The sequence below is a fragment of the Adiantum capillus-veneris genome, chromosome 3 (genome assembly GCF_014529385.1).
Source record: "Adiantum capillus-veneris isolate H3 chromosome 3, ASM1452938v2, whole genome shotgun sequence".
Classification (NCBI taxonomy): Eukaryota; Viridiplantae; Streptophyta; class Polypodiopsida; order Polypodiales; family Pteridaceae; genus Adiantum; species Adiantum capillus-veneris.
Genome location: NC_140933.1, coordinates 123,535,329 through 123,559,284, shown reverse-complemented (window position 1 = coordinate 123,559,284; position 23,956 = coordinate 123,535,329).

Sequence of the window (23,956 nt, the reverse complement as noted above, 5' to 3'; positions counted from 1 at the left end):
AATGGCTGATAATTCAGCTATGGTGTGATGATTACATAATAGAATATGGTTAAGGAGAAATTAGAGAGTAATTATAGAGAATTACGACTAGGAATAAGCATAATAGACGAGGAATTTAGATGATAGAGAAAGGAATTTACAGATGACATTAATTAAACCGTGGTTACCGTGATTAAGGGCTGATAATCTTCTCGATTTTCTGATCTAATCGAGCTTCTTGAGGCGAGAATTCGATAGCACCTCCCTCCTTGCTTCTCCTTTAAAAGGTGTGTGTACCGGCAGCACCTTCCCAGAGTATGTGAAGGTGTGTGTGTGTGCACTGTGTGTGTGTGTGTGTGTGTGTGTGTGTGTGTGTGTGTGTGTGTGTGCATTTAAATAGGCTCCTACAGGCTGAAAATTGATTTTTGCTGCTATAAGCATCTGAGTGAGCACTCAGTCCTTGCATGGTAAGTCTAGTTCCCTACTCACCAAGTGTCAGGTTGGCTTGGTTAACTGGTTCTGAGACTAAGTTACTGGCTTGGCAGCTTCCCCAGGACTCCCATAGGGCAAGAGGGCGCCCCCTAGCTGCTAAAGCTGGTCTGGAGTGGGCTGGAACCTGTTCCCACACAGCCTCGGGCCCCCGGTACCTCCCCGTACAATTTTTAGAAAATTTGGTTCTAGGCTAAAACGGGTCATACGAGTCGGATTTTGATGCCGAAAATTGCTATAGCAAGCTCTAACTAAGGCGTATCGGCCCAAATACCTGCCATATTTAGCAGTCCCCGGGGTCCAAAACTGCATTTTTTTTCAAATTTGGGGTACGGGTGCAGTTTTTCGAGACGGTCAAAACTGGATGGGTCGGGTGACCAAAAACTTACTATTTTTGGAAATTTTTCACAAAAATTATTTTAATTCGCATTTCGAAGCTTCAAAACATTCTAACATCATGGCACTGACAGAATTTGGAAAACTACTAAAAATAGTAACTTATTCCATTATATTCATTTCATGGTACAAGGGTGCTCTTTTTGATCGGGGTCGGAGACCTTACAACCTCCCCAACATGAAAAATTTGAGATGTCCTCATCTCAAGAATGTGTTTGGGTAATCTTTTATGAGCATTGGTTTGTCCTCCCAAGTTGCATCTTCTTCAGGGTAATCCTTCCACTTTACCAGATGCTCCGTGATAGTTCTGTTGCGTAACTTCCTTTCCCTTATTTCCAGTACGTAGTCAGGTTGGAGATCAAGAATTCCTTGTGCTGGCATGACTATCTGATCTGGGTCTAAGAATTGATCAGGGTTAGGAATATAGGGTTTGAGTAAGCTGACGTGGAATACATCATGAACCTTCAAGTTTGCAGGTAACTTTAGCTTGTAAGCTTGGTCACTCACAACCTTAATTATCTCGAATGGCCCACAATGCCTTGGGATTAGCTTCTTATATCTGCCTAGTGATAAGTTTCTTTTCTTTGGTCGGACTCGTAGAAAAACCTTATCCCCTTCTTTGAAAGTTCTTTCTGAACGGTTCTTATCTGCATAGTGCTTTTGTCTATCCTGAGCGGCTTGAATGTCCTGGCGAATAGCTCTAGTCTGTGCTTCCATATCTTCTAACATCTTTCTGGAGGCTTCTACCCTGATGGTTGGATCTGAGAAGTTCAGTGGTGCTAAGCAGTCCTGTCCATAAAGAGCTTTGAAAGGTGACATTCCAATGCTTCTGTGTTCAGAAGAATTATAAGCATACTCCACCAAAGGTAGATATTGTAACCACTTCTTTGGCTCTTGTGAACAATAGGCTCTGAGAATGTCCTCGATGACTTGATTAACTCTTTCAGTTTGCCCATCTGTCTGCGGATGATACACTGTACTGAAGGCTAATTGTGACCCAATAGATTGGAAAAGAGAAGTCCAAAATTTTGATGTAAACTTGGCATCTCTATCACTGACGATAAGCTTGGGCAGACCATGTAACCTAAAAATCTCCTTGATGAATACCCGACTTACATCTGAAGCAGTAAAGGTTGTCTTTACGGGTATTAGATGAGCCACTTTGTGAGCATATCAACAACCACGAAAACAGAATCATAACCTCCTATAGAAGGTAATCCTGTAACAAAATCCATACTGATTCATTCCCATTTCATCTGGGGTATGTCAAGAGGTTGAATTTGCCCTTGTAACTTGATTCTTTCGGCCTTTATCCTCCGACAAGAAAGACATTGCCTCACATAGCGAAGTATGTCTCCTTTCATCCCAGACCAAAAATAACTCCTCCTAACAACGTGAAGAGTCTTAGCATAGCCTGGATGTCCGGATGTAGGGCTATCGTGCGCTTCATACAAAATGGCCTTCTTTAAGGTTGGATCTCTGGGTACACAGAGTCTATGTCTGTAGTAAAGACATCCTCCCATAAGAGAGTAATCTTTAGCTTCAGGTATCTTATTCTGCTGGACTAGAGATACTATACGCTGGTATTCTGGATCAACTAAAGATGCTTCTTTGATTCTATCCCAAATAGGGTTATTTGGAATAGAGATAGCTCCGAGAAAGGATTTTTGGCTAAGACCATCTGCAACTGCATTTTCTTTCCCTGGTCTATACTTTATGTCAAGGTCATATTCCTGTAATAGCTCTATCCATCGCCTCTGTCGCATATTGAGAATAGGTTGAGTAAAAATCCATTTTAAGCTCTTGTGGTCTGTCACCAGCTGAAACTTGCGTCCGAGAAGATAATGTCTCCATAACTTCAGCGCATGAATAGCTGCTAAAAGTTCCAAATCATGAGTAGGATAATTCTTCTCTTAATCTCTCAGCTTTCGCGAAGTATATGCCACTGGTCTTACTTCTTGAGTAAGAACTCCGCCTAGAGCAAATTTGCTAGCGTCGGTCGCTACTTCAAATTCCTTGCTAAAATATGGAAGCTTTAAAATAGGAGCTAAGACCAAGAACTCTTTTAGTTTAGCAAAGCTAGACTCGTGCTCAGCCTTCCATTCGATCCTCATTCCTTTCTTCAGGAGTTCCGTCAAAGGTGCAGCAATACGTGCATAGTCCTTGACAAAAATCATGTACCATCCCGTTATCCCAAGAAATCCTTTGACTTCGCTGACGATAGATGGTTGAGGCCAATCAACGATGTCCTTGACTTTATCTGGATCCACTGAAATTCCTTCAACCGATATGACAAATCCAAGATAGTTGACCTTTGGTGAGCAAAAAGTGCACTTGCTCTCTTTAGCATAAAGTCGGTGTTTTCGAAGAAGATCAAGTGCTTTGCGAACATGTTCTTTGTGATCTGCCTTGTTCTTAGAGTAGATCAAAATGTCGTCAAAGAAAACCAAGACAAAATCATCTAGGTAAGGTCAGAAAATATCTTTCATAAGTCGATTGAAGCTTGCAGGAGCATTTGTTAGACCAAAAGACATTACTGTGAACTCGTAGTGCCCATACCTAGTATTGAAAGCCGTCTTTGGAATATCCGATTCCTTGATCCTGATTTGGTAATATCCTGACCTCAGATCTATCTTTGTAAACATTTTGGCACCGTGGAGTCTGTCCAAAAGTTTGTCAATCCTGGGAATTGGATACTTGTTCTTGAGAGTTACCAGGTTCAGTCCACGGTAGTCTATGCATAGCCTTAAGGTTCCATCCTTCTTCTTCTGAAAAAGAACTGGAGCACCCCAAGGAGAAGTACCGGGTTGAATGAATCCTTGTTCAATGAGTTTCCTAAGTTGTTCCTTGAGTTCGATGGCCTCTGGAAGTGACATCTTATAAGGTCTTTTTGATATAGGTTCACATCCAGGGATAGTCTCGATCTCATGATCTACCTCTCTGTGTGGCGGAAGATTCGTAAGGTCTTCAGGGAATACATCATCATACTCTCTCAACCAGTTTGGTCGAAATGAGGTATCTGATTGGTCCACCTTGTTGAGGTTTACTGCATAAATTTGCTGACCCTTCCTTAGTCCCTTCAAAAGTCTGCTAGCCTTAACTAGAGTAGCCTTAGGAAATCTCTAGGTGGGCCTTTGTGACCATCACCTAGAGATATGAGAATTTACAAATTTGAGATTTTTACAAGGCTTGGTTTGAAACTGGAAAAAATGATGACAACCTACGGTTTTTACTAAAGAGAGCGACGTGGACGTGATGCTCGTGAATGGCAACCTTGCAAGTGTGTCGGTGTAGCATGTTCATCACTTTCGGGGTCGGCTGGGGCATGCCTTTGGCGCCTTTGCTTGTTTTGGTGTTGGTGTCACAAGATTTGGTCGTCTTCCTTCTTTGTCGATGTCGATGTCGATGTCGTTTGGTTTTTCTTCTTATTTTTTATACTGTGAGTGTGCATATATACGTGCATGTATATGTATAGGTGCATGAGCGTGAGTGTGTGTGTGTGTGTGTGTATGTGTTTCTGCTAATGTGTGTGGGAATGGGGGGGGGGGTATATATTATGTATATGTATATATATATATATATATATATATATATATGTATATATATATATATATATATATATATATATATATATATATATAATTTTTGGTGGTTTACTGCTGCAAGGAACGCGACCCAGAGCTTGAGTGAGAGAGGGACAGTGTGTTGAGGAGTGTGTGTGTGTCTGTGTGTGTGTGTGTATTAACCTGCACCCGCACGGGCTTCTCACGATGAGCACGATAGAGAAGGGGGTGAGAGGAAGCAGGCGAGCATGCGCCGGGGGGGGGGGGGGGGGGGGGGGGTGGAGGGGAAGAGTGGTGTGTGTGTGCGGGGTTTGGGTGAGATGGGGTGTGTGCAGTTCTACTGCGCCCACAGAGGCTAGCTCGACACAAGCGGGAGAGCGCGTGCGAGGCGGGATGAGGGAGCCCCGTTCGACAGACAACGAGAAGAGAGGGGGGATATAGTCAACAAAGGGGGGAAGGGGGGGACTACGGTTGTAGAGAGAGAGAGAGAGAGAGAGAGAGAGAGAGAGAGAGAGAGAGAGAGAGAGAGAGAGAGAGAGAGAGAGAGAGAGAGAGAGAGAGAGAGAGAGAGAGAGAGAGAGAGTATCTTTATGGCGGGTTCCCACCGTGGAAGAGAGTGAGAGAGAGAATGTGAGAGAGAGGGGGGGGGGGGTAATAGGATAGGGAAAGAGTGTCTATGTGGAGGGGAGTGAATTGAGAGAGAGAGAGAGAGAGAGAGAGAGAGAGAGAGAGAGAGGGAGAGATTATCTCCTTTTGTCTGTGGGACCGCTCTCCCGAGAGAGAGAGAGAGAGAGAGAGAGAGAGAGAGAGAGAGAGAGAGAGAGAGAGGGAGAGATTATCTCCTTTTGTCTGTGGGACCGCTCTCCCGAGAGAGAGAGAGAGAGAGAGAGAGAGAGAGAGAGAGAGAGAGAGAGAGAGAGAGAGAGAGAGAGAGAGAGAGAGATAATGGGAGGGGAAGATAGAGGGGGGGGGGGGGTATAGGGAGGAGAGTGAGGCCGAAGGGGGTGTGGACGAGAGGGGAGATGGGGGTATAATATGGCGGCCCTCTAGTGTTGGGATGTGGACGAGCACAGAGAGAGAGAGAGAGAGAGAGAGAGAGAGAGAGAGAGAGAGAGAGAGAGAGAGAGAGAGAGAGAGAGAGAGAGAGAGAGAGAGAGAGAGAGAGAGAGAGAGAGAGAGAGAGAGAGAGGGGGGGGGGGGGGGGGGGGGGGGGGGATATACAAAATGCATGGCGGCCCGCTAGAGGGAGTGTGACAGTGGTATCCTGTCTCATGCACCCACTGGGCCACGTGATGCAGTGGCAGAGTAAGTGAGAGAGAGAATTGGCGGAGCCAAGTAGTAATAGAGAAAGAGGCTCTATATTCTGGAAATAATGGAGAGGTGTGGCCAAATTGGTGGTGCCTGGCTAGTGGTTAAGCTTAGAGGGGTGGTGAATGTTAAAGAGCTTTCCTTTTTCTTGTTTTTTCATTTGGTAATATGCTCTCCCCTTCTTGGGGCATGGTTCTTGCGATCATGGTTTCGAAAACCGGCCGTCGTTAGCCCTCCCATCTGGCTAGAGGCATTCATGCCTCTAGCCCTACCTCTGATTCTTTAGTCGCGGAGTTGGAGGGTTCCCCCTCTTCTGGAATATCTAGCATGAACTCTGGATTGACAAACCTAAGGAAATACATTTTTAGCCTCCATCCATTGACTCTAGTCTTGTGAATTCTCCCATCTACTTCCATCAGCTTATAGCTGCCATTGTCATAGTGCCTTTTGACAATGAATGGTCCCTCCCATCCGGGTTGAAATTTCTTGTCCTTCCTGGTGTCAAATCTGTTGTTGTATCTCAACACTAACATGCCTTTTTCCAGGCCCTTTTCCTTAAGCCCTTGATTGAAGGTGAGCCAGCGTCGCTCTGCTTGCACTGCATAGTGATTGATTGCTTCTTCCCTATCTAGTTGGAGCCTTTCCAGATCCAAGATGTGGTTGCAGAGATTTACAATTGGGCACTGTAGTTGGCTAGCCATGACTCATAAGCTGGCTATTTGTACCTCAATGGGCAGAATTGCCTCCTTTCCATAAAGTAGATGGAAAGGGGTGAAACCTACTGATGTTCGGAACGTCGTTCGGTAGGTCCATAGAGTGGCCATGAGATGTTTATCCCAGTCTCCTATGTGGTTATTCACCTGCTTTGTGATGATTTTGCAGATCATTTTGTTTACCTTTTCTACTAGGCCATTACACTGTGGATAGTATGGTGTGGAATGTCGGCGTGTAATGCTTGACTTTTTCATCAGCTCTCCCACCAGATCGCCTCTAAAACCTGGTCCCCTATCTGATATTATCTCAGGAGGAGTGCCAAAATGGCAACATATGTGCTCAAATATGAATTTTGCTACCTCTTGGGCTGTAATGCGGGTGGTGGCTGCTGCTTCTGCCCATCGGGTCATGTAGTCTCCTACACTAGGGTTTACATAGAATGGCTCGTCCCACTTGGGGGGTGAAATGGTGGGAAGTGAAGCTAGGATTTGCTTCACCTCAGTAAATTGCTGCTCATTTTCTTCACTCCATGAGAAGACATCCCTCTGGGTGACTTTTTGTAGAGGGAGGACCACTTGAGATAGCAAGTGAATGAACCTGCTTAAGTATCTCACCTTCTGAAGGAAAGAAACCAACTGCTTAGCTGTGGTGGGTGATGAAAAAGATACCAGAGCTTGAATCTTTCTAGGATCAGCCTCAATCCCTTTTGCTGAATTACATATCCAAGGAGAGTGACTTTGCTTTCACCAATGTGACACTTATCCACATTGAGTTGGCCATCCAAGGTTTGCAGCCTGGTCAAGCCATCATAGACTTTGCTCAAATGGAGGGAGCGTGAACTATAGATGCAAAAATCATCTATGAAGACTCGTATTGACGTTCCAAAGTAGGGTTGGAAGACAAAGGTCACATAGCATTGGAATGTGGCCAGAGCGTTGGTGAGGCCAAAAGGAATCACTCTGTAAGCAAAGCATCCCCAGGGTGTTATGAAAGTTGTCTTCTTCTAGTCTTCTTCCCCAATGCTAATCTAAAAGTATCCTGAGTAGCCATCACATACTGTGTAGCGCTCATGACTTGCCACTTCATTGAGAATTTCATCTTGGAATGGGAGGGTAAAGTGATCCCTCTTTGTGGCTGCATTGAGAGGTTTATAGTCCACACAGAATCCCCACTTGCCATTCTTCTTTGGTGTGACTACGACTAGAGAGACCCATTCTGAGTCTTCGATGGGGTAGATGAAATCTTCCTGCAGCAAATTCCTCACTTCTTTGAGTAGTGCCTCTTGTTGGAGTACCCCAAGTCTTCTGAGCTTTTGCACTACGGTTTTACTTCCTTCCTTGAGCTTTACGCGGTGTTGTACTACTGTGATTCTTGTGATCTTATCATAACCATCAATGAACAATGTAGTGAAGTTACCTAGCATGGAGACATATTCCTTCCTCTCTTCATTGGTTAACTCATTTGAGAGAATCCGATGTAACTTACTTGTATCCTCTAAGGATTATGTACCTGATGGTTCCCCTTGGTTTGTCGGGGGTGCTTCAGATTGTGTCAGTATTTTTGGGTCTTTATGAATGACCCCCATCACTTCGATGCTACTGTAATCTCTTTTGTTGTTGTTGTCTCTTCTCCTGAGGTGGACGAATAGTCACTGGTGGACTCATCCTCTGAAGCCTCCAAAATCATGTTGCGTTGCTTCCCAGTCCTCATGTCATAGAATATGGACTTCCCTTTAACGTCCTTCATCTGAATCATTTCGGTACTCTAGTCTTGCTTAGCTTCCATAGCCATGAACCAGGGTCTCCCAAGAATGATAGGATAGCCCTCCCCTTTGTGTGGCATGACAAAGATGTCTACCTCCACTTATGTATTGAATGCCTTTACTTTGACCGCATTCACAATGCCTACACATTTCTCTCTTACGTTGTTTGCCATTTTGGCTCGCCAGGGTGCCGGCCTACTCACCTCTAGGCCTAGATGGTGCATCATTTTTTCACTCATGACGCATATTTGCACGCCACCATTTTTGTAGACATTTGAGATTTGTTGCCCCTTGATGTGGGCATCCATGGTTGGTAGAATGTCGTCGCGATCCCTCCCAAAGATAGCCCCAGCTATCCTTGGTCTTGATTTGCTTGTACTTACCATCTTCGTCCATTGCCTCCTTATCCTTGGTGCAAGATGGAGTAATTGGGGCCAATTTATCTTTGGGCCCTGCATCAACACATTTTGAACTAAGTCATAGGGTTTAGCATATTCACCTAGTGAAAAATAAACGATGTCTATCTTCCGTCACGGCTTAGATGCCTGCGTGCTAGACTCGGTTTTCCCTTTCATTTTCTCTTCTTTTTGAGAGGCTTCTTCATGCCTGGAATGCTTCACTTCCATGGCATCCACTTCTTCTACTTTTTCTTTCCCTTTGTGCTTCTCTTGAACTGGTTCTTCTACCTTTTCCTTCCCTTTAGCTTCCAAGCTAATAACACTCACCGCTTGGTTTACAGTAGGTGGTGGGGGTAGCGGTGGAATAAGAAGTTGTGGTTGTGATTGTGGTTGTTTACAGGTGGTCGAAGGATTTGGACCGGTGGAATCGGCCCTGGTTGCTTGGGTGGTGGTGGTCTTGCCCTTGGCAGAGAGATTTAATTCTGTCTCCCTCCTCTATTGAAATTCTGCCTTCTTGGATGTGGGCAGTAGTACATGCCATGTCCATCTTCCCCGCAACTATACCAGTGGTACTCTTGGTTTTTCCTTCATTGTCCTCTTCCTTGTTCTGGATTTCTGACAGGTGCATGCCCTTGCTTCACCAGATGCATGGATAAACTCTTGAGTTGGGTAGTGATGCGACTCAGCAGGTCTTGTTGCTTTCTGATGCCTCTTGTGGTTGGGCTCTATGAATAGTCGTTGCAGTCACTGGGGTTAGTCGGACTGAGCTTGATTCCTCTTACTCGTTGACTCTTTCTTGCATGCGCAGCTTCTTATCTTTAAGGTGGTCTACTTCTATTGCCAACTCATACATTGCAAGAAATCTTCCCTTCACCTTCTCCTTAAGCGGCGACCACAATCCAGCAATGAAATAGTCCTTCTTTAGGAAATTAGGTGCTCCTTCACCTTCCTCCAGTGAGGCAACCCATCTCTCCCACAAATCCACAAACTTGGACTTGTAGGTGGCATACTCTAGCAGACCTCCCTGCTTCAATTCCGTCAGTACCTGCCATAGCTTCTCCGAGGTTGTGCCTCCACCAAACCTCTTCATAAAGGCAGCACGTAACACATCCCATGCATTTTTGGTAGCTTGGGGCAAAGCATTGTACCAAGACTTGGCCTCTACTTTCATCAGTAGAGGAAAAATCCGAAGCCGTGAGGCGTCGTCATCCTTGTTGGAAACCACACAAGCGATGTCAAAATCATCCAGAAAGTCGGTGGTGATGTCTTCTCCCTTCTTTCCACTTAACGTGGGGAAAGAAACACTTGCCAATGGTAGTGACTCAGGAAATTACAAACTTTTGTTTTATATAAATTAATGACAGTAGCGGCTCATAGCGGCTTTTTACAGGGTTGGGTGGATAGATAAAAACAAGATAAAGATGGAAACATTGAAGGAGTGGTGGTAATCCAATATGGGGAGAATGATAGGGTTTGCGGAATTAAGGATTTCTCCTAGTACCGTAGCGCCGAACAAATACATAGTCTTCTGTTGGTAGAAGATCTTCCTATGCTGTTGGCCTGTTTTTTATCATGCACAAAGGGTGGAGCACTTACTTACACTCTTACCGTGCCGATGTTGATGAGTCGGCACATCCACAGGAGGTTATTACCTTTTATAGGCTCTACTTTTCCTTCATCGCTCAGCACGTACGGGGTGATGGTGACGCGTCTGACTACTCCCAGCCTTTTGGCTAACATCAATTGCAGATAATTACTGTAGTCGGCGTGTTGCATGAATTCCACTCCATTGAGATGTAATTCATCTCCAACCCACTAGGTTTCACCCGTGGTGGAGAGCTTCTTCACGATGAGCTGTACGGGGAGAGGAGGAAGACCCTCTACCCGTCTTCCAAAATAGCGAGAGCAGTAGCCGAACCACTCTTCCTTAGGGCATGGGAACCTTATTACCACTCTACTTCAGGATTGTCGAAATGGACTGGTAGTATGCGTATGCGTCGTGCAAATCGGTAGGAGACCTTCTGTTGCTTAGCCTTGGATGACCTTCTCTTTGGAAAACTGGGTACGACCCCTCCTTCCGAACTTGAAGCACTCGCTTGGCCAGATGCTTCTTCCTTTGGGGTCATGTGTTTCCAGACTGGCTTAGCCTTTCCTTACCTTTGGCTCGAGCAGCTCCTTTAGGCCATTTTGGAGTAGGGATTAAACCTTTGATTGCAGTTTCCTTAGCAAAGAGAGGCCTTACCGTTTTCTTTCCTCTTTTGATATGGATGAATTCCTTGTGGTGAATGTCGATGTAGACGATTTCAGCCCCTTCGCTGCCTTCGTTGCTGGCACTCATTGACAGTGTGTTTTGGTTGACAGTAGTGATAGCACTTCATAGGCCTCCCACTTGATGCTCTCAATTTGTGGTTAGAACGAGCAACATAAGATGGGGAGCTTACCTCTTGAATACTGATGACACTACAGCCTGGCAGTAGTACTTCAATGAAGGTGGCTAGTGCCTCTTTAGTCTCCTCCTCTTCCGTCCTCTAGTTAGAGAACTCCTTCAGCCATTTGTCCATGATTGATGAGGTGCGTTTCTTTCAACATTGTAAACTGAAGGTTTCTTAGAATCCCTCCTTAGTGGGGGCACCAAATGATGGGAGCAAAGAGCGACACAGGCCCCGACGACCTCTGAAATGCCTGGAGCCAATGCACGCTGCAAGCCGGTCACAGTGAAGCGAACAGGGGCACCACCTAGCTTTGAGCGGCTAGGACGCAGACAATGGTGATTTTAAATATCATGGACGAGAGAGAGAGAGAGAGAGAGAGAGAGAGAGAGAGAGAGAGAGAGAGAATAGACAGGTGATGAAAACCCTCGGGGGTGTGAAGGAGAATTATTCTCTTGCAATATTTACAGCAACCTTATTTCCGACGAGGTGGCAAATCATGGTGATAGAGAGATAGAGGGAGAAATAGTGAGCCTACTTGGTGCGTTCTCTAGAGATGACTCACCGACACGAGAACCTTGCTAACATGAGTGTGTGTGCATCAACCATTGGAGTCAAGATGTAGACATAGCTCCTTTTACATAGTACAAATTCCCAAAGAAAATCGCTACACTAAGTCCCCTCTCTCATGGCGCAAATGTTGCCAATTCCTCCCACCAAAATACTACCAAGTGCTGACCTCTAATGAACTTGCCTCCCCCCCCCCCAGATAGTGACCTCTCAATGCCTTTTTATAGGTGCTAGTTGCTTTAGATTAGGGTAATTGGGTGTGATTAGGGTAATCTAACCAGGGGAGACAAAGCAAGGTGGTGGGCCCTGGGTGGTTGACCCTTGCTTTGTCTTGGGAATTATTATAAGGAAAACCTCTAAATGGGCCTTTGTGACCATCACCAAGAGATATGCAAATTTGGGATTTTTACAAGGCTTGGTTTGAAATTGGAAAAAATCATGACAACCTACGGTTTTTATTGAAGAGGGAGTCGTGGACGTGATGCCGGTGAATGACAGCCTTGCTAGTGCGTCGGTGTAGCGCATTCATCACTTTCGAGGTCGGCCGGGGCATGCCTTTGGCACCTCTGCTTGTTTTGGTGTCAGTGTCACGAGATTTGGTCATCTTCCTTTTTTGTCGATGCCGATGTCATTTGGTTTTTCTTCTTCTTTTTTATGCTGTGAGTGTGCGTATATACGTGTGTGTGTGTGTGTGTGTGTGTGTGTGTGTATGTATAGGTGCGTGAGTGTGAGTGTGTGTGTGTATGTGTGTCAGCGGCGGCTAATGAGCATGGAAACGGGGCGGGCCGGGGGGGGGGGATATATTCTGTGTATATATATTTATTTATCTATTTATTTTTCATATTAACCTGCACCTGCACGGGCTGCTCACGACGAGCGCGACAGAGAAGGGGGTGAGAGGAAGCGGGCCAGCATGCACCGGGGGGGGGGGGGAGGGGAAGGGTGGTGTGTGTGTGTGGGGTGTGGGTGAGATGGGGCATGTGTTGTTCTACTGCGCCCGCAGGGGCTCGCTTGACACAAGCGGGAGAGCTTGCGCAAGGCGGGATGAGGGAGCCTCGTTCGATAGAGAGCGAGAAGAGAGGGCGGGGGGGGGGATATATTCAACGGAGGGGGAAAGGGGGGCGACTATGGTTGTAGAGAGAGAGAGAGAGAGAGAGAGAGAGAGAGAGAGAGAGAGAGAGAGAGAGAGAGAGAGAGAGAGAGAGAGAGAGAGAGAGAGAGAGAGAGAGAGAGAGAGAGTATCTTTATGGAGGGTTCCCACCGTGGAAGAGAGTGAGAGAGTGTGTGTGAGTGAGGGGGGGTGGGGGGGATAGGATACGGAAAGAGTGGCTTTGTGGAGGGGAGTGAATTGAGAGAGAGAGAGAGAGAGAGAGAGAGAGAGAGAGAGAGAGAGAGAGAGAGAGGGAGAGATTCTCTCCTTTTGTCTGCGGGACCACTCTCCCGAGAGAGAGAGAGAGAGAGAGAGAGAGAGAGAGAGAGAGAGCTAATGAGAGGGGAAGATAGGGGGGGGGGGGGGGGGGGGGGGGAGGGGGGGTTATAGGGAGGAGAGTGAGTCCGAAGGGTGTTTGGCGGCTAAGTCAACAGTGGCCAAACAGACTAGTCAAAGATGCTATTTACTATTTTTAGTAAATGCTAACGAGGCTAGATGATGCGGATGAATGAAGTAAAGATGAAGATGAAGCAAATACAAGCAACAAATACAGAGAAGAGTTGGAATTGATGACTATCTATGGAGTTATGGTCACAATTGACGGTCGCTTAAGTTTTAGGATTTTCCATGAAATGACCGCAAATGCGGGTTGTAATTATGTTTTGGGCTCATCAAGAGTTCCAAGTTGTAAACACTGAGCTATATTTAGATCCTAGGTAGTGCAGATAGCAGATGAAGTGAGTTTGGCCATTTGGGTGTCCGGCCACTTCTAAAAAGCCTAGTGAGTATATAACTCAAAACACACAATGTGAAAGGGGATTCTTACTCACTTGAGATAAGCTTTGTGAAGAAGGTGATGGCTATGGAGTTCATGAGCTCTCTACGCGCGTACATGGACGATTCGGCTTCATGCCATAGCAAAACTCTAACCTCTTCTCTCTCATTTTCTCATGGTGTAATCAATGCCTTGATTAATCAAAGATTAGTGCCTGATTTGTCAATTAATATCTCTCTTTTTTCATGTTTCCCTCTTGTTTAAGCATGCTACTAAGTGTGTGTAGGCTTGTGTAGAGTGTTGGTGTCCGGTGTGGTCATTCTATGCTATTCTATGCTCATTGTGTTCTTGATTAGATTTGGATTAGTGATTGATTAGTGAATAGTGCGTGAATAAGCTTGTGTGTGAGAGATTAGGCCGAATGGTAGAGTAAGTAGTGTGCTCACTCCTCGTAGCAACATCATACCCGCTCCGTAGCTTTCTAATCCTCCATTTGGCACGCACAAGCCACTTGTGTGTTTCCATGCCCTAGCCGGATCCTACTCCTCGGATTGACATTATGTTGATGTCATCCCTATGCTAGGATGACATCCCAACATTGGCGCCGCTGTCGGGGATCGATTGCCTAAGCTAGAGGTGCCATTGGTGTGATTAGGAGACACTAATTTCCCTAATTTTCCTTTAATTTTGTTCGTTCTTAGATTAGGTGTGTTGATTAATTGAGTGGTTTTTAGTGTGATTCGTGCTTGGGTTAGCATTGATTATGCTTAGAACATCACAAAACAATCCACACACATCATTAGTTTCTTGATTTTGATCACTAATTTTGACCATCAAATTCACTAATTTTCATTAATTTTCCCTAACTTTGATGCTAATTTCCCGTTGATTGATAAGTGTTTTTTGTGCTACACACAAGTAGAAAGTGAGTTGGGTGTATGGACAACATGCCTTTGTGATCCACACACTCATGTCCTACTCCATTTGTACGCAAATCGTAGCCGAAATCACCCATTAATCACTAATTTTCACTAATTTTTCACTAATTATTTGGGCATTTTGCAAAGTGCTGATTTGAATTGATTGTTTGATGCATGTCCATGATGATCATTTGTTTACATTCATGCTAAATGATGCTACACATTGATTTTTGTGCTGGTTGTGTGTAGGTGATTTTACGGGATCGACATACACACACACACACACACACACACACTAGTGTGTTGGGCACTAATCAAGTGCTTAATCGCTGAGTTTGTGGCTAAGTAAGGTGCTGAGTTTGATGCTAATTTCTTGATTTTATGTGCAGGTTTGGTTCATGAACCATGTGCATTCATAAAATGCAAAACTAGGTGCAGTTTATGCCCGCTTGTGTGTAGGCGAAAGTGCCTAATTTGGGGCAATTTGGTGCTGTTTTGGCGTTCAATTTGCTTATGAGAAGCATGTGATTGCTTATGGTCGTCGATGAGTTATGGTTTTTAATTTCGTTGTGACGCTGAAATGCTGTCGAAATTCGATCAAATTTGGTTATATGCATGATCAAATTCGATCAAATTTGGTTATGTATGCTTATATGCATGATTTGATGCAAAAAGCGTGTTAATGATTGATTAATTTTGAGATTTGGATGATCGATTTGATGTTTGATTGATGAAAAGTGTTGTTTTGAGTGTGATTAATCATTGTGCAAGAGATGGTAAATTTTGTATTAATTTAAGCGCAGTTGCAAGACGATTTGTGTGCAAAACGGCTTAATTTGTGCTTAAAGAATGATATTTTGTGCGATTGTGATTAGCAAGTGATTAATTTCTACGCTTCGATTGCTTGATTGCGAATATTTAGGTCGGTGAACTGATCTGGAAATTTTTGGTAATTTTTGGCAATCTTTTGCTAATTTTTACTTAAAACTACTAATTATACCCAAAAATTTAATAAATCGCCTAATTTGGGTAAATCGTGGAGTGCCGGGGAAAAATTTCTTTTTGTTTTTTGAGTATTTTTGTTTTAAATTTCAATTTTCTTTTTTGCTTTTTTAGGTTTTTGTTTGATAATCTTGTTTTTCTTTTTAAATTTGTGTGTTTATTTGATTTTTGTTTGTAATTATTTCGACGATTTGTAATTATAGGTATTTTTGTGTGATTTTATTTGTGACTTTTTTTTATTTTGTGGTTTTATTTTTTAATTTTGTGATTTTTTTGTGTTTGTATGGTGATTTTGGTATTTAATTTTAGTTTATTTTGTTAATTTTTTAAATATATTTACTATATTGGAGTGTGGTTTTCTCAAATTTTGTTGATATTTTTAATTTTTTTTTTCTTTTTTGTGTATTTTTTTGTGTATTAATTATATGTAATTGTGTTTTTTTATTATTTTTGTATGTTTTTATTATTTTGTGTGTTTTTTTGATACCACCTTCCCCGCCGATCGTTGTGCCTCCCCGATCGCTTTGCTTCCTTCCCCGTCGATCGTTGTCCCTTCCCCCTCATCCGCGTTGCTGGTTCCGTTGATCGCGCTGCTCACTCTCACGCTGGCTCTGGCACGCATTTAAATATACACACACACACAACACACAACACACACACAATTACACTGTCTACTGCTACGCGTCGAAACTCAAACGCCAATCACACACACTCTCTCTCCCGCTAGCGTCGCCTTCAAACGCGCACACACACACACACCAAGGCCTGGGACCCGCTCCTTGATGGCTATTCACAGCTGGTAGCACATGACACACCCGACTTTTAACAGCCAAGTGCAGGCGAGTGGTTCCGACGTTGCCAAGTGCTGCCCTATGGTGACTTACCTGTCCGCCTTGTCGCGAGATACCCGCCGTCTCTAGGGCTGCATCATGACGCGCGCCCACGGAGTCCACACACACACACCCGTTCACCTTACTGGCGCGTGCTACTCAACAACACACCCACACACGCTCGCACCCTCTGCCCAGCTACCCACGTACCTCAACACTCAGAGCGGGACCTACTCAGCCTTGTCACGTTGACCTCGCCTGACCCACCTGAGGCCACCTAAGCCCACGTCGCCCGCCTTCCCCACTGCTCCCCTCACACGCTGCCAAACTCACTTTGTCACCTACTGTCGGCTCAGATTCGGTGAGGTCCACCACCTTATTCACACCCACTACATACGGCACCTAGACCTACACCTACACCTAGTGATGATGTGGTAAGAACATCTGGGCAAAAGCAGCTGTAGTGACTGGTAGTGGCCATAAGGAAGCCTGAGATTGAGCACTACCAGGCAGAACTTACCATGCACGTCATCAAAAGAGCAAACCTTGAAGCCAATTGCATCTTAAAAGTGCAAATAGTTGAAGGATTGATCGAATGATCACATAGGCAATTGAAGCTAAATAATTGAGTGTGCCAGGGAAAAGAATGACAGTGTGGACTTAAAGGCCTGAAAACAAAGGTGACTGCAATTTGCACTCACAATTGGGTTTAGATTCTTTAAAAATTCTAAGAACTGGGCATTGTCCTAAACACACAATTAAACGAGAATTGACGAACAATGTAGCCACGACGCAAAATAGTGTAAATCAGTGCCGAACGCACACATCTTTAGTAGACTGCGCTATTTACAAGTCATCATATCTGAATTTGGTTGAGCACCATAATTCATGGTAAAAACTGGACTTAAAACTGTATTAAGTTGTCGACATATACACTTCGGAAGTCGGATGACCTATGGTCACTTGCGTGGTGTTTTAATTTAAATTAAATTCCATAAAAGTGTGCGATCAACAGACAAACTGAGATAGTTTTAGTTCAGGTCAAAAGTGCTTTGCTAATCCACAGTTTGAAGATTAAGATCACATTTCATCGCTCAATCAACTGAAATCAAGGTATCACCAAGGCTTGTAGTCGTTGCAGTACAGTGGTAAGTAACTTGCCAACTGGTGCTACAGCTATACAGGTAAACTAGACCATTGCAGCTGACAGTCAGAGCAGAGATCACAACTAAGCCTAGTAGAGAACTTTGAATTAGGAAAACCATTGGTCACCCGTGGAAGAGGCTAGAAAAAGGATACAAGTGCTTAGCAGGTTAGTGACAGGGATAAAAGCAAAATGGAGCAGTAGATGCAACAACCACAATCAATGGCAATATCGGCAAATCAAAGCAGTTATGATGCAGCTTCAAGCTCATTAATAACAGTCAAATCAGTTGGCATCAGGTTAGAGTTAATAGGTCATTTCAAGGACTTTCCATGCTACATGGATGATGAATAATCGCTATCTAAAGTCTAAGCAAAATGCTCTGAAAAGCCCAACCATACAAGTTGTGGAAGTAGAAGAAGCTACCGGCATGGCTAATTTGCAAAAGAACCTAATGGAAGATTGTTTAGGATCGGTGTACATGAAGCTCAAACCAGTTATTGAGTTGCACATAATAAAATTGCACGGGCAAGATCTTCCATAGGTTAGCAGTTTTCGAGTCACTGTGCACTTGATAAAGTCAAATTACAAGGACAAAAATTGTAGCAGTCTCTACAGAGATATGGAGGGAAGATGGTACAAAGCAGAAATACCTCAACAAGCGACGGAAGAGGCAGATCAATTATTCATAGCTCATGAAGATGGTTCACAGTTGGGTTACAAATACATGTCGACAAGTGGTAATATTTACCGCTTGATAATGAGCTTACCTTTAGCTTCCAATGCAGATACAGTGGTAGCTCAGAACAGATAAATCACTCAAGAGACGGGTCCTACTATAATCAATCTGCCAAAAAATGAAGACACAGTCAGCAGGAAGGAATTCCTTGAAGCCATGTGTAAATGACAGTTGCCTTCAACCACTTCAAAAGTCAACAAGCAACCTGAATCAATATCCCTTCATTGGATCCATGAAACGAGATGGAAAGATCCAATTTATGTAGATTCTGATGGACAAAGATGGGTTGAAGTCACGGGGGTAAGGAAGTTTAGCGAGTCCATTCCTAGGACACTATGGGAAACGCACATCAGAGACAAGATCTATGATATAGACGGAAGATGCTATGAATTAGATCTTATTGCAGATAAATTCTCGGAAAGAGATGCAGCTTTCATCTTGTCTCCTTCAACTCCACAAGACCAAATTGAGCGACGGACACATGACGAAATGATATCTAACCCGCTAAAATATTGGTCACACTGCCACTATTGCACAAAGTCAATCACTAGAAGATAGGGAAGTGCACTTTAAAAGCTCTAGGCTTCCACTGACACATGATCAGACTTTGAATTTGTATGGGCACAATTCAACTCCTTTCATTACACAGATGAGTGCCACAACACAACATTCCAGGTACAGAACACTACACATGCACCACAAAATGCACCAACACAAACACATGTACACTGAATGGAAGAATCAGCTATTGAGTTAGCACGACCTCACAAAGACCTAGCTCAATCAGCTGAGCTAGATGACAAAGCTAGAATATCCACATCTGGCATAAGAAAGATACCTCTTACAGATAGGGAACACTCTCGGATGGGGGGAGTCTAGTCTCCACCTAACTTACTACCATCATAACAACCCTATCAACTGCAAACAACAAAGGAGAATCACAATACTCTCTTACAATTCAACGGACAACAGAAGCCACATACAGGCTCAAGTCGACAACATAGTCCTAAGACTATACAGAAGCCATAGATAAAGGATCACATGTTGATAACAAACATAGAATTAAAGTTGGTCACTGAAGCAGGAGCTGAAACGACCATCTACCAGGGTTATAATGGAAGCTATTACAAGCTTCTTGAAGATGCCATAGTTGAAAAAGATAAAGGCAAACAGTCAAATCCAGCGTGAGTGTTGGTTTTTAAGTATCTACATGTCATGCTGATGACATGCTTGATCAAAGATACTATGGGCAACGAATTACCAACAATATTATGGATAGATACCTTGACCAGGTATAGAACAAATAGGAATAGATGGCCATTGCTACAGATGTGTCATTGATCATCTAATACCCAATTGCCCAGTAAAACTGCACTTAGATATGATGAAGCAGCAAAAACAAGACAACATCGGACTGCAAGCAGCTGAATCAATAAAGCAGACGTCTCCAAATAGAAAGTCGCCAGAAAGAAAGCATATCTTGTCAAAAGATACAAGAGACAAACTGATATTTCAATTGAAAATCCACCTGCCAAAAAAGATCAGCTACAACAGATGGTCTCAAATAGCTTGGAATTTTTCAAGCCTGAAGTCGAAAGATCCGCAGCGGACGATTCAATGTCAGAGGAAGTGGATGAAGAAATCATTTTTTATCAAGAACCAGAGCAGGTACGGGCAGTCAAGGACTTGCCATTGAGGAATGCAACAAGCAAGAACGTGGAATCAAACATTCTACATAATAATGCTAATAGCATAGATAGTTCATCGCTAAGGGATGTGCCTCAGAATTCAACAAAGCCAGAGATCAAGTCTCAAAGCCAAGAAACAGACATCTCAATGTGTTCAAAGGCAGACTTGAATCAAAAGGCAGAGGCGGTCATAAAGTCAGATCCTAATATTGTCTCGCCAATGGAAGATGCCAAAGAACCAAAGGTGACACAAATCACAATTAACTTGAACAATCAAAAGCAAATGGTGCATTAAGCACATGAAGCCTATCAAAAGACCTACAAACATATCAATAAAGAGCAATGTGAACTAAAGGCCACGGTAAGCATTACATATGGAGAAAAGAGTCAGCATACTTCTGTACAGTTGGTAGAGGAAATTAACGACTCAAACAGATTGTCAAAAATAGAGGCACAAAGGACTGTTCAAGTCAGTTTAGATGTAGAAATCACCAAAGCATGTCATCCACAAGCAAAGGTACAAACTTCCCAAGTCATTACAGCTAGTCGTTTATCAGCAGAAGACAAGGGAAAAGCAAAAGTCCAAGACAGCTTATCCTCTTCCTCTGTAGAACAGAAGTCCAACAAGGAGGTCACAAATGCAGCTAAACAATCAACGCAAACAGCAGTGGATTCAACACCCCAGGGAAAGACAGACTAGCAACCTAGACAAAAGTATAAAAAGGTCTTTCAGCCAAAATACCCAACCCAGAGTAAACAAAGACACAAGCAGCACATCAAAACCTATGTTGAGGCCAATGACATCAATGTCAAAGATCCAGTTTGGGTAAATGATCCTAGTCCAAACAATTCAAGTAAACAAATGGAATGGATTGCCTCCCAGTACATCTTAGAAGAGCAAGGCTACTACAGTGGTCATCAAATGTTTGGTTACCTAAACCAAAGATATCATGCTATACAGTAGCAAGTGGCTTCAAACCAAAACAACAAACAGGTAAATCAAGATCAAATTCAACTCAAAATAGGAAATTGAACAACAGGGCTAGAAACAGGTTCAAAAACGATTCCCAAAGACGGCAAGACAGATAAATTTGAATACAAAAGTACATACAAAAATAGTTGTGCCATCAATACTTCAAGCACAAGGATATTACACAGGAAAAAAACAAATCTGGCTACCCAAGGCACCAAGACCAAAATTTACACAATTTGAAGATAATTACAGCTACAAACAGCGGCAAATCAAGGATAAAAGTCCAAAAAGTCAATATGTCATCTGCAATAATAGCCAACAACAAGTAGCAGATACATATGGATGCCGAAGTAGACAAACGAGCAGAAGAAGATTGAGGTCATCTCCAACTTCCAAAAAATGAAGTTAGCCAATCTTCTCAGATAATGGATCAAAGGTTTAAACAAGCAATTTTGACAACCAAGGTCACCCAGGTATGGCAGAAAATACCTACTTTGCCAATATGGTCCTTAATTAACCCTCTTTTTGAGGATCTAAGCTCTAAATGTCTATATATATACTTTGTTGAGAGCTCAAGACAATAGTCAAGTCGAGAAAATGTTAAGAGTCGGGCAGTTGAGCCGATAAATGAGCAAAGTGTTAGACCTAAGCTTCAAGTGTTAATATTTTTCTGTGGTCTATCAGTCTAGCTAATTACGCTATAGCTCAAGCTGGAAGAGTTGAGCGTAATTATATCGTCGCTCATGCTAGATAGGTGAGCATAGTCAGTGTATTATTTTAATCATGGTGGAGAGGCGAAGTGCTCAAAACAAAACACACATGCACTTGTGCACATTAGGAGAGTGGAAACCATTGCGTCAAACTCCCTTCTCAAGAGTAGTGTAAGCTTGTAAAGTGAATTTAATTTTACTTTTTTAGCTACATTAACTCTGAGGAGCACCCATCATTACTCTTCTCTCGCACAGCATAATCTTACGCATGCATAAATCTGTGCAAGCAATGCAAATGTCCCATAATTGGACATTTGCATTAGACACTCTTTATTGTTCCACCCATGCACTCACCTTGCAGGTACACGCTGAAGGGGATTGGGGAGCACCACAGACGGAGAGTGAGCGAGAGAAGGAGACACACGACACACAGATATGTGTGGGGAGACTCAAAAGAGTGAGCATCCCCCTATACATTTATGTTATGTATAAGGTATACAAGTCAGTGGGCGCCCAGACTCTGGGCAGTCGGGCAAGGCATAGACGCCTGTTGTTGGGGTTAAGGCCTATGTGCCTTGACCGGTCGCCCAGATCATGGGTGCCCGCCCACTGTTACCCTATACTTATAGTGAGTATACTGTATAGGGGTAGCTGCCACTTCACAGTCTCCCCACCCACATCGTATGTGTGTCTCCTTCTCTCTCTCTCACTCTCCGTCTGTGGTGCTCCCCGATCCCCTTCAATTGGTATCAGAGCTTTGGCTTCGCGATAGATGGAGTGCTGCAGAGGAGTGAGCTGCCCCCTATACATTTATGCTATGTATAAGATATACAAGTCAGTGGGTGCCCAGACTCTGGGCGGCCGGGCAAGGCACAGACGTCTATACCCCAACAACCTCCCACTTAAAGGCGAATGTGCCTTTAAGCAAGAGAACCTAGTCTAAAGACTACAAAAGGCGAGAGAAAACCGCTCTCAATAGATGCCCACTGGCTGGCTATGATCGTGTGCATCCGGCTGTCCTGCTCCCATGTAAGTCCATACACCACCAGACGTACTGCACACGTACTGCAAGTATGTACGCAATACCTGCATATCTCTCTTGTGCACTATGCCATCATCAGTCAACAAGCGACTGACAACCCCAACTGCAAATGCTCCCATTGCAGCTGCGATATCCGGTCTCAAGATCAATTTCTCATACATGAGACCACCGAATGCCGATGCAATGCTAGCGGGCCCTGCTAGCTCTATGGAGCATGCATCAACATATATATCCCTGGCAATAGGCATCTCTGACTTACAAGGCATGTCAGCCACATGCATCTCCTGACTGTCCGCAAAAGATGCATCAACCTGTCATGCAACCTCAGAGCAAACCAGCTGCTCTAGGTGTCTGCTAGAAGACATATCCTGCACAACTATATCCCCATGCTCACTGTCGAGCATAAAAAGAAATGACTGCATAATCGCTGACATCTCAGCCTCCTCTGCAATCATCCACCGCAAACATGACCACTCAATTTGTTGTGACTCACTAGAGCTCTCATTCTCTAACTCCTTATGCATAGACTCTTGCACAACATCCTCCTGTCGTGACTCACTAGAGCAAGACCGCTCTACCTGTCTATCCTACATAGAAGTATCTCGCACAACTAACTCTCTGCTTTGCTTAGTCACTAGCAAAGCATGCATGTCTGACTCTGTCACCTCTCTGTGTGACTACTCAAGTTGTGCCCTAACTGTGTGCACAACAAGCTCACTACTCTGCACTCCATGCAAAGCACCCTGCAACCCATGAGCAAAAGAGACTATCCGGGTCTCTCGCTCTCTGCATGGCTGTAACAAGATTGAGACTCGACCATCTCGCACCAGTACTACGTGCAATGGGTACCATGTGCCAACTCTAGCACCTCTCGCAATCACTAGCGAACCCAAATGCAACGCAAAAAATCGCTCAAGCAGCGATACCCGACATCCACTATCCCTGAGCTGACCAATGGAGATCAAACTCATCGTCAAATCTGGCACATAACGCACATGACGCAGGGTAAATCTCATACCACTGGGCAAGGACAAACATACGTCTCCTGCACCCTCAATGTCACACACAGCACCATCAGCCATGTGCTCACAACCAAGTCTCTCACTAGAAAACGTGCTAAACCACTCACGATGCGACGTGACATGGAAAGTAGCATCTGAATCTAGTAACCAATGGGAAGACAATGTGCAATCCGATATGCAATCCGTAGACATAAGATCGTCTGAAGACAAGCTAGATGTAAATGTGACATCGCCGTCACAAGCATACTCAGTAACCACCGTACTGATCTCACTAGCATCTGTCGTGCCGAAATCTGCATCACGCATCTGTCGTCTCTGTTGTCTCAAACGCCTGAAACATCGACGCCTAATGT